Genomic DNA, 12,373 nt, shown 5'->3' on the forward strand with positions numbered 1-12,373 from the left:
ACTTCACTGAGGTGAACTCCAAGAGTCTTCTCTGAAGGTGCTGGGCTGGTCTTCAGTTAAGTAAAGAAATGTTTCTTATTCACTGTCAGTAAGACTCATTCACCATGTGTCTAGCATTCTGTTATGAGCCTCCAGTAGTGTTAGTAAATGTAGGATTCCACTAAGTCTGTAGCACCAAAACCCTCTTTCTCCTAATCTTCGAGGTACTCCACCAGGACTCAAATCCTACTATGGAAATGGAATGTAAATGCAGTCCCTGAGAAGGACTGGATTAAAGGCATGGTCTTCACTCACACTTAGAAGTTAATAAGTGTAGCAGGTGAACTAGACCTATCCTCATGTGCTAGCAAACATGATGCCCAGGTGAGAAAGGCATATAATGGGGGCAGAGTACCAGAGCCCCACTTCTTGAGTCTGTCCTGGAATCCTTTTCAAGAAAAATCACTTAAAAACCAGGAATAAATAAAAGTTACAAAAATCTATGGACTTACCTGGTGTTCCAGTCATGAGCTCTTCAGAATAAACAGCAAGGACATCTACTAGAAATAAGAGAATAAATTTCTGCATTTAAGCAATGAAACCTCCATTAAACACTTTAAACATGCTCTTCCTATTAAACACCAAAGAACTTCTGTTTTTTGGTAATTGCCACAGTCCAAAACCATCTCTTGACAAGCAGGAATGGAAACAGGTGGGCCCAGATTCATCTGGTCATTTCTGCCAGGACACTAGCAGAAAAGGCCAGATGGATCTGGGCCATGAGGCCTCCCTTGCTCTTATAGTCAAACAAAAGAATTTTCTTGAAACCATATGGGTGGAAATGAAGGAAGACATAGCTAACATTGACCACTCATCACATTCTGGGCAGTGGGAACACTGTGGACACTGATGGAGGGCACCTTATGCAGGGGTGGTACATCCTGCAAAGGAGACAACTACTGGGATTTCAAGTCACCCAACCAACCCTATTTTATTTAATAGGTTCTTCAGCCTCCACAAAAAAATACAGTTTCTATATTTCTCCAAATACTACCTGCAATTTCCCAAAACACTTAGAGCAGTGGTAGAACATAGCTATTATTTTTAAACATAATTAGATTATGTAGAAATTTGCCTTTGTAGGTCCAAGGCTTAATTTTAGCAAAAATCTCAGACATCCTTCAGATTATTGGGATATGTTTCTGGAGGCAGAAGGCATTGAAATCTTAAAACTCCTTGACTAAGTGACAGACAGAAAAATGAAAAAAACATGGAGGCATGAGAAAGAAAATGGGCAGAGATAGGACATCCGCTTAATTTATGAAGCTTTTAACTCCCTTTTCTTCTGTTCAGTCTAAATTCAAAGAACATTTACTCTTATAATCTTCATTCACAATAGTCTCTCTCTGAACTGTGCTGTAATCAGCTGGGAAAGAAAAGGAAGTTATTGACCCCATTCTTGTTACCACATTTGTCCGCATGGAGACCACAAGGAGCTTGTCCTCTTTAGAGAAGCCCAGAGGTTGTCCCCAGAGATCAGACTGGGGCAGACCTCAGGGTTGGAGCCATGCTGGTATCCAACAGGCTCCGTGTGTGAAAAAATATTCTGGGAAAATGCTTATATTTGCCTCAAGTTTCAAGACAGTTTGGCAAAAGTTAACCTCAGAGAACAAAGGAGCAAAAATGTCCCCAAATATGTAAGCTACCCTAGGACATTCCTAAGCAATGAGATGTAAGCAGGCTAAGGGAGGCAGGGAGACATTTCTGCAGATTTGGAGCCAGGAATTATCACCTGAGACCTCAATGGCTTCTTCCACCAAGCTGGAGAAGGCTTCTTCCACAGAGCTGAAGGCGGCTTCCTCCACAAGATAGGAGGTGGTTTCTTGCAGAAAGCTAGAAGTGGCCAACTCCATGTCAGCAGAGAATTCTGGGTAAACAAAATGAAAGATGGGAACGGTCACAAGCCAATGGTGGGAATCCAGTCTGCTGGAGGAAAGCAGGCCTTGCCTCAGGAATGCAAAATATGGGAGCCCATCGCCTAGCTTGCGAAGACCCTGGTCTGCGAAGCCAGACCCTCACTCACTGAAAGCCTGGGTGTTCTCCAGGTACACATCTGTGGGCGACTCCAGGTCCATGGTGGATTCTGGTAGGTCAGTGGTTGATTCTAAAGGAGCCAAAAAGAAAAGAACAGCGCAAGTACTTTCCAGTGAGAATTTTCACTCTTAGGTAGATCTTTTTCTGGGAGAAACATGGAACATAATGTGGCAGACCACACCAAATGTGGTCTCACCACAAGCCTCTCTTCTGTCACCTGCTAGAAAGTCCAGTAGACTAACTGCTGCCTGGGAGGGTGCTTAGAGCTCCCCACCCACCCTCCTTTCAAGGGGTCAGCATTTGATATTCTGCCTCTAAATGTGTATTGGTCAGACTGGAAGAAAAAGTCCAAGACTCCCCTTTATACTTCTTCCAGGTTCCTGAAAGCAAAAAACAAAAACCAAAAGGGGTTAAGGATCAAGGAAACCAGCGGAGCAAGAATGAAATAGACACTAACTGGGCTACTCCTACCATTTTTTCATTTAATGGACCATGTCTAACTATTTTCCACCCTGTCTCACAGAATGCACAAGTCAGACATTCTGGGGCTTGCTGACCGTATCAGCATCATAAACGTGTGGGTCTGTTGAGCAACAACCAGGCTCCCCTTAGGCTACAGTGATGGATGACATGCAGGGGCACTGCAGCGGGTCATGGGCCCAGGAGGCCAGTATTACATGCTCTGTAATGTAGACACTTTGCTTTATCATAGTTTGTATCAGTCAACAAGCTACACCCAGCATCTCCCACACCGAGAGCTACCGGGGGGAGAGCCAGAGGAAGAGGAGGGGAAAGTAACCTTTTCAATACAAATGAATGAGCACCCCTCCTCCTGAGAAATTGACCTGCATTCAGGTAGAACCAGGAAAGAATGCTTTTAGCTGAAAGTTTCATGAAGAACAGCGATTTCTTTATTTTCTCAACATGATTTACAAGTTTCCATTCCAGACCTACTCATGTCCACTGCCTGTGACCAAGATAGATGCTAAAGTGCTCTGAAATTTACCGCACCTCACCATCAAATGAGGATACCTCCTGGGACTTTTTAACCTGAGAGAAATAGAGTAATGCCTTTTCAGCACCCAGTAGGGAGTGAGACCACAGAAAAACCTCAGAAGTTCTCTAATCAGGTGCCCTAACGACAGCGGGCCCAGCCCATTATGTTTATGAGGTCAATTCAAACACAACACAAATCTTATCTTAGCCACTCAATTACTCAAGCCCTCCGAGTTCAGCCACCCATCCCATCTCAAGACCAAATCCATATGATTCTTACCCAATTCAGCTTTACAACTTTCACAGCAGGCCTCTCTCTCTCTCTCTCTCTCTCTCTCTCTCTCTCCCTCCAATCCCCTTCTCTCTTTCTGTACACACACACACACACACACACACACACAAATAATTTTAGCCCCATTCTCCAAAAGACCTCCCATGGTGCACTTACCTGGGGGGAGAGTGGGAAATGTCACAGCGAGGACCCATAAGGCTGAGAAGATCAGGGCCTTCCTGAGCATGGTGTCAGCAGGGAGGGTAGGAGGCTGGGAAGGTGAGCAGGCAGGTAGGCCGAGCAGGCAGGTGGGCAGGCCCTGGAGCTGTGGTGTGTACGGGTAAGAGCTAGAGAGCTCTGCTGGCCTTTTATAGAACCCTCAGCCCCTTGTCCCTGAAGGAGGCATTCCCAGGTGGTTGTTAACAACAACAACAAAAAAAGCCTTGCTCACACAATGAGAATGCCCAAGGAGCAAGGGAAGAAAAGGGAACTGGGGGAAGGGAGAAGCAGGGAGGATGTTAGGAGGAAACCTCTGATAAGGTCCCTTTCTAAACTTAGGTTGCATTGCTCCATTACCATGAGCCCTGCTTCTCTGAGGGGCAGAGGAGAAATTCTCTCTCCACCAGATATCTGAGATGTCCCCCACCTCCTGGTCCAAGTTTGCAAGACTGTCATCTAGGCTGGAACCAGAAATTGCTTTACTGAGCCTCCAAAATACTGCTTTGTGTCAGAGGACAGGACCAAGTATCCCAGTGAGAGCCAGATGGCTACTTTGACTCTAAGGGAACACTCTAATGCAAACTATGTCCTAACCCTGGGGGATCCCTGAAAGAAAATTGTAGCTGAGCATGATAACTACTACTACATTACTACTACCAACAACCACATGTTATATGATTCCACGTGTGCTACTATCTTATTTGATTCTCACCATGATCCCACGCACTAGGTATTATTATTGCTATTTTTCTGGTGATGAACCTTGAGGCTGAGAGATTAAGTGACTCCAGATTTGCCTAAAGATAGTCAGTCTCCGGAGTGTCATTAACATTAAGTGCTATTTGGTTCTGCGGACCTGGCTCCTGCTCCTGCCTTTTTCAGTCCTCCTGGGGCCAGTATCAAGCTGAAATGTGTCCCTGGCTGTAGCACTTTAGGCATGAGAAAACAAGCAAGGACAAGGGACAAGCTCACCTGGTCAGCCTCAGCTCTCAATTAAGTCTTTAGCTAATGTGCATGAATCCCATCACAGGGTCAAACTCCCTTTAAATCTTAGTTTTCTTAGAATGTTGCAGCGAATTCCTTCTCCTCAGTAACCACAGGATTGACAATATTATATTGAGAGAAACCTCTCAGTAATAATAATAATAATAGTACCCAATATTTATTGAGTAATATACGCCATAGGCATACATTACTTTTTCCTAATGCCAAACCTATGGCAATCTTATTATTCCCCTTTTCTAGATGAGGAAACCATGGCCCAGAGAGAGAGGGTCATTAATTTATGAGAAGTCACTCAGTAAATGTCATATAATAAGGAAACAAACCTACTGGCAATCTGAAACTAGACTATGCCTTCTCATTTTGTTTGTTTGTTTGTTTGTTTACTTTCAGAGACAGAATCTCACTCTGTTGCCCAGGCTGGGTACAGTGGCAGAATCGTAGCTCATTGCAGCCTCACATTCCTGGCCTCAAGTGATCCTCCTGCTGCAGCCTCCCGAGGAGTTGGGACAGCAGGTACATGCCATTGCACCAGACTAGTTATTTTATGTTTTGTAAAGACGAGGGTCTTGTTATGTTGCCCAGGCTGGTCTCAAACTCCTGGGCTCAGGCAATCCTGCTGCCTTGGCCTCTCAAAAGGCTAAGATTACAGGAGTGAGCCACTGCACCCAGATGCCTAGAGCCTAAGCTCTCAATCACTTTATTTGTCCTTCCAGCCTAGTTATCTCTGTGTTCTCCTCACTGCTGGCTTTGACCTGTGAAATGTGGCGCTTCACAGGGCTTCACTCTAAAGGAAGGGGAAAATGGACGCACACTAGAGAACATTTTCTTTTTCTGTAAGCTCAGTTTCCTTGGCAAGCCGTGTGCAATTAAGTGTAACCCAAACACAATAGTCAGGAGCTAGGGAAGCAAGAAGCTGATAAAAAAAAAAAATCTGCAGACAATAACCTCAGCAAACATAGGACTCAAATGAGACAATAATGCAGTAAGTTACAGGCCAGTGGAAAAAGGGAGAATTTTACCTGCACTGGCAACAATATAAGAATATTTTCAACCATGGAAAAGTGCAAGAACTGACTTGCAAATGTGCAAAGTGGAGTCTCTGAGGTCCTAGAGGAGAACTGGACTGAGGAGTTAAGGGGCAGGAGTAACCCACCTCCTCTAGAAGCTTTGACTTCTTCCTGACCACTTGAAAATAGGAACACCACGTTAGATGTCCATCCAAATGTCATAAGGCCATCTCATTGCCTCAATTTCAACCAGAGTCAGGGAAAGGATAGCTGCCTGGTGACCCCTATGTTGAAACACGGGAGCAATTTGCTCTCCCCTCATGGAGATGTGCTGCTCTTTCTCACCCACTGAGCATTTGTAGGTAATGGACACAGTGGGTCCCAGAGGGAAACCTGGCCTTGCTGGGGTGAGAGCTAATGAAACTGTAAGGTTACAAATGCAGGGTTTTTATTTAAAGAAATTGTAGTTATTAAATATATTTTATATATATATATAATTTCTGGGGGGAGACAGGGTTCACTCTGTCACCCACGTTGGGATGCAGTGGTGTGAACTCAGCTGACTGCAAACTCCACCTCCCAAGCTCAAGCAATCCCCCAACCTCAGCCTCCCTAGTGGCTGAGACTACAGGCTCACACCACCAGGACCGCCTAATTTTTCTATTTTTTTAGAGACAGTTTTGCCATATTTCCCAGGCTGGTCTTGAACTCCCTGGGCTCAAGCAATCCACCCACCTTAGCCTCCCAAAGAGCTGGGATCACAGGTGTGAGCCACTGCACCTGGCCTGTAGTTATTATATTAGTTATATGTTGTTACATTAATAAACTGTTTTTACTTCCTTGGCTTTTTACACATGTTGTAGGACTTTCTCCTTAGTTTAGCTAAGCCTGGTTCTTGCCACACAGCCATGAAATATTAGGCTCACAGGCACTTTGAAGGGTGAGAACAATGTAATTCATTGCACAAAGAGGAAGGAAAGGGGGACAGGGACTCTGAGCAAAGCAAGAATCCTGCTAGCCAGTTTTCCCACCTCACAGATTGAATCCCAGGTTACCACACCCCGAAACAGAAGAGGTCAGGCTCCAACACCCTGCAAAACAGCACGAACTTCCCAAGGCTCCACCCCAGCGCACACTCCTCCCAGTGCAAAGGCGGGTTGGAGTTTCTCCAGGTAATTCTCTACACTTGGCTGTCTCACATATGCTATCAAGTATAATAGAATCGTTTAATTTCATGGTGTGAAGGTATCTTCAATGGTGTCCATCTCAACAGACATGCAAGGTCTTTTTGTTGAATAGAAGAATGCTTTTCCCTCATATACGGCATACCTGTCAAGTGGTCTCTCAGCCCTAGTGATGGAGAACTTGGTACATTGAGAGGAATAGTTCATATATGGACAATTATTCTTTCCAGTAGTTGAAATATGCCTTCTTATAATTTCAAACTGTTTACCCCAAATTTATTCTTGAGGTGCCATATATATAAAATTAAGTCCTTCTTCACTTTTCAAATGTCAAAGGCAGCTATCATTTTATTTTCAGATTTCTTCACCATCTTAAAAAGAAAGTACAAGTGTGCTCTTTTCTTTTCCTCTGAAGTTTTCTCAGTATCTAGCAGGGTCTGGCACATAGGAAGTGATAAAGATGTTTATTGATAAATTAATAACTAGACTTCTGGTTACTAGTCTGTGATCTCATATGGTCTTCTATAAAGGAAGCACTAGAATTAAACAAATTATTGGCCGGGTGCAGTGGTTCATACCTGTAATCCTAGGCCAAGGTGGATGGGTCCCTTGAGGACAAAAGTTTGAGACCAACCTGCACAACAAAGCAAGATCCCATCTCTGTAAAAAAAAAAAAAAAAAAATTAAAAATGGCCAGATGCAGAGACACATGCCCGCAGTCCCAGCTACTTGGGAGGCTGAGGTGGGAGGATCCCTCAAGCTCAGGAGTTTGAGGGTACAGTGAGCTATGATCAGACACTCCAGCCTGGGCAACACAGCAAGACCCTGTCTCAATAGAACAAAACACCTGGGTACAGTGGCTTGTGCCTGTAATCCCAGCATTTTGGGAGGCTAAGGTAAGAGAATTGCTGCAGCCTAGGAGTTCAAGGCTAGCCCAGGCAACATAGGGAGACCCCATCTCCACAAAAAATAAATAGCATTTGACCCAGAAATTCCATTGCTGGGTATATAACCAAAGATGTATCAATTGTTCTATTATAAAGACAATGCATATGTTCATTGCAGCACTATTCACAATAGCAAAGACATAGAAGCAACCAAAATGCCCATCAACAGCCTACTAGATAAAGAAAATGTGGTAAATATACACCATGGAATACTATGCAGCCATAAAAAAGAATGAGATAATGTCCTTTGCAGGAACCTGAATGGAGCTAGAGGTCATTATCCTTAGCACACTAATACAGGAATAGAAAACCATAAAACTCATGTTTTCACTTATAAGTGGGAACTAAGTAATGAGAACACATGGACACATTGAGGGGAATAACAGATACTGAGGCCTACTCGAGTGAAAGGATGGGAGGAGGGAGGGGTTCAGAAAAAAAAAAACAAACTAAAACTGCCTTAGTGACCAGGTGGTGAAATAATCTGTACACCAAACCCCTGAATCACGAGTTTACCTATAAAACAAACCTGTACATACCCAGAACCTAAAATAAAAGTTAAAATACTTTAAAAAAGAAAATTAGCCAGACGCGGTGGCACACACCTATGGTCCAAGCTACTACAGAAGCTAACGTGGGAGAATCACTTGAGCCCAGGAGGTGGAGACTGCAATGAGCTGAGACTGTACCACTGCACTCCAGCCTAGGTGACAGAGCAAGAGTCTGTTTCAAAAAAAAACAAAGAACAAAAGAAAAACAGACCAAAAAAAATCATCACAGGTTTGAGCCAGTGAAAGCAGAAAAATAATAAACTCACCACCATCCTTCTTTCTGGAAAATATGTGGTATTAGTTTGATTATATTAAATTGATCTGTAATTAATACCATAGGTAGGCCTCACAGAAAATATGGAAAGTTTTTTTGACAGCACCAAAGAAACTCAAAAGTTTTTGCACCTACCTCCTCCAGAGTGAGATCAGATTCTGGAAAGTGGTTTGAGCTGGGGCATATCCTGCCACTGTGACACCCACCCCCTTAAGAACCAAGCTGTGCAGCACCTGCCAGCATGCCTCCAAGCATGTGAACCAGAGCAAGGTGCTTCTTTCAGTCCAAACCCCAACTATCATCCTGCCTTAGGGAATAGTTTCCAGACACCAAGACTCAAATTTCTTCCCCGGGGAATAGGGAGCCTAGAATCAGGCAAAAGTCCTATGAACTGGGCCTTCCACCTCTACCACAGATTAGATATGGCTAAAGGTTAGCCCTGTGTCCTAGTATGAGATCAAGCATGTTTCAAGTATCTGTTCAGTGACCCAGCTATTACACTCAGTACCTTGGGAAATTCGAAGGAAGGCCAAAAATTGATTCTTTTTTTTTTTTTAAGATGGATTCTCTCTCTTTTGCCCAGGCTGGAGTGCACTGGCACAATCTCGGCTCACTGCAACATCCACGGGTTCAAGCGATTCTCCTGCCTCAGCCTCCTGAGTAGCTGGGACTACAGGTGTGCACCACCACACCTGGCTAATTTTTTGTATTTTTAGTAGAGACAGCGTCTCACCGTGTTAGCCAGGATGGTGTCGATCTCCTAACCTCATGATCTGCCCACCTCGGCCTCCCAAAGAGCTGGGATTACAGGCGTAAGCCACCGCAGTTAGAATCAGAGTAAGTCAGAAAATATATAATACAAAGACAGGTCAAAACAAGATACTAAGAAATCTAATCATGTGCCAGCGGTACAAAAAGGCCTTTTTTTTTTTTAACAAATGTTTGCAAAGTCACTGTGAAATGCAATGACTGAGGCAGAAGAGGCACTGGGCAGGGAGATTAACCTCATAGATCTGGGATGCAACAGCCTGGCTGTAAATCCTGCCTCTGCCAGTAATACTTAGGTGACCTTTGGCAAGTTACTGAAGTCATGGTACTTCAGTTCTCATCCATACAATCGAGATAAAAATAGGTTTCACTTTGTTGGGGTTGTTGTGAGGTTAATTTATTCACGCAAAATGCCTACAATAAGGGAAATGCACAGTAGACATTAGCTGTTTTTATTAGGGGCTGAAGATGAAAAAGTCTCAGGTCCCTAGTAACTTGATGATACTGTTTTCTGGTGGGAACATGAAGAAGCATGATCCTGGAAAGTTCCATGGGGAAAATGCAACAAATGAAAATATGAGTAGGATTTGCTTGAATTCAGTAAACGTGTTTCTAGGTATAGACAGAAAGGTCCCTGGGCAAGAAGAACTAATCATGCATTGGGGAAGACAAAAATGTGCATGAATAGCAATGTTCAAGGTGTCATGTCATGTGAACTGTAATAAATTTGGGGAACACAGAGGAAGAACCTATTAATTCCTACATTATGAACCACTGATGACTAGAACCATCTTAATCAACTTTGCATTGCCTTATTTCTACAAAGTCTATTATAGAGTCCTGGTGCCAAATAAATGATTATTCATCTGTACCGAATTCTAACAAGGGGTAGGTGAGAAGACACTGTCAAATGCAACCTTTCAGCAGTGGCTAAAATCTTGGGTTCTAGACTCAGATTGTCTGGACACGAACCCAGGTCCTTGGGAGACCTTGAGCTTGCCCAAATTACTCTGTCCAGTTTTTCTCGTCTGGAAAATGCAGGTGATGATAGTAATCCCTTCATGGGGTCATTGTGAGAATTAAATGAACTGATCCATATCAATTGGTAACTGACATATAGTAAATGATCAATGATTATATTACATATTATATATATGTAATATATAATATATATTACATATTATATTATATATATTACATATAATATATGATTATTATAACTTGAGATGGACCTTAAAGAATGAAGTAAAACTATCAGAGTAATTACCCTCATTAAAGAAAAGCATGTGACTGGAGACTACAATGAGAGGGTGACAAGAAGAGGGCAGCGGAAGAGGAGGTTGTGACAGTCTGAAATGACACTGGGGAGCAGACCAAGGAGATCTTCAAAAACTGAAGAGTTGAGTCATTATTCTGCTGGCAAAACAGAGTCATTGAGAATGTGAAGTCAATGCTTGGCATGGTAAGAGCCGTGCTTTAGGAAGACTAACCAAACCTGCACAAACAGAGAGCAGGTCAGTGACGGCACTTCACAGGCAAGAGCCAGTATGGGTTAAGCAGCATGGTAGCCCTGGGCCTGAAAAGTATTAAAGACTTTATGAAGGTGAAATTAAAGGGACTTGGTGATTGATTAGATGTGGGGCAAAGTGCCCTCACCATGACATATGCTCAAAAAGTTGGCTTTCTAAAATTTTAGCTGTTTTAGGAAATGAATTCCCAGAGTTTAAACCCCCATACTAAAAATAAAAAGAAAGAGGAAGGAGGGGAGGACGAAAAGAATTATAACTCTTAAGATGTAGCCAAAAGCCTTGCCTGGTAGTGAACGAACAAGGAAGAAAACACACTGTGGTACACCATGAAGAGATTTCAGTGGATTTAAATGAAGTTTTAGGACCTATGTTTTCTCTTGGACTTAGCACACATCCTCGTGGGCAATTTTGAGACTGATTCCTGTCTTTGTCTCTTAGATATTTTAAACTCTAGGTCAGACTCTTTTAAACCATGGTGCTGGGACAGCAGGGCAAGGAGGATTTCTATCAGCTGATCGATAAGAAATGCAATAATTATAACAATGAGCTATCACCTCAGACCTATTGGAATGGCCACTTTCAAAACAACAGAAAATAACAAGTGTTAGTAAGGATGTGGAGAAATTAGAGTCCTTGTACACAGCTGTGGGAATGTAAACTGGAGCAGCCACTGCAGAAAACAATATAGAGGTTTCTCGAAAAATTAAAAATAGAGTTACCATATAATCCAGCAATCCCTCTTCTGGACAGATATTCAACATCAGGATTTTTTTTTTGAGACATGGTCTCACTCTGTCATCCAGGCTGGAGTGCAGTGGTGCAATCTAGGCTCACTGCAGCCTCTGCCTCCCTGGTTCAAGGGATTCTCATGCCTCCGCCCCCTGAGTAGTTGGGATTACAGGTGTTTGCCAAAATGCCTGGCTAGTTTTTGTATTTTTAGTAGAGGCAGGGTTTCATCATGTTGGCCAGTCTGGTCTCAAACTCCTGGTCTCAAGTGATCCACCTGCCTTGGCCTCCCAAAGTGCTGGGATTACAGGTGTGAGCCACTGCCCCAAGAAGAAATCAATATCTTGAAAAGATCCTTACATATTCTTCTTTATTGCAGCATTATTCACAATAGCCAAGAAGTAGAGCAACTCAGATGTTCATCTATGGATGAACGAAGTTAAAAATGTGGTATATACATATGACGGATTATTATTCAGCCTTTAACAAGGAAAGAATCCTTTCCTATGCTATGAACAAGGTCATATGGATGAACAAGCATGGTCACATGGATAAACTTTGAGAACATTATGCTAGATGAAAGAAGCCAGTCACAAAAAGACCAAGACTGCATGAGTCCACTTATGTGAGGTATCTAAAGTAGTCAAATTCATAAAAATGGAAAGTAGAAAGGTGGGTGTCAAGGGCTGGGGGAAGGAAAAATTACTGTTCAATGGGTATAGACTTTTAGTTTTGCAAGATGAAAAACTTCAGGAGATCTCTGTGTTGCACAACACCGTGAATATACTTAACATAACTGAACTATACTCTTAAAAGAAGTTAA

General features: G+C 42.9%; 1 long non-coding RNA gene across 1 annotated transcript in view; it reads left to right on the forward strand.

The window, feature by feature from the left end:
• The window catches only part of LOC144332680 (uncharacterized), a 249,614-nt gene that overhangs the window by 214,294 nt on the left and 22,947 nt on the right, over positions 1-12,373 (forward strand). The window contains exon 2 of the long non-coding RNA XR_013400647.1: positions 4,955-5,077. This is a non-coding gene — a long non-coding RNA (uncharacterized LOC144332680). The remainder of the gene's footprint in view (positions 1-4,954; positions 5,078-12,373) is intronic.

This window comes from Macaca mulatta, chromosome 11, assembly GCF_049350105.2.
Source record: "Macaca mulatta isolate MMU2019108-1 chromosome 11, T2T-MMU8v2.0, whole genome shotgun sequence".
Lineage (NCBI taxonomy): Eukaryota > Metazoa > Chordata > Mammalia > Primates > Cercopithecidae > Macaca > Macaca mulatta.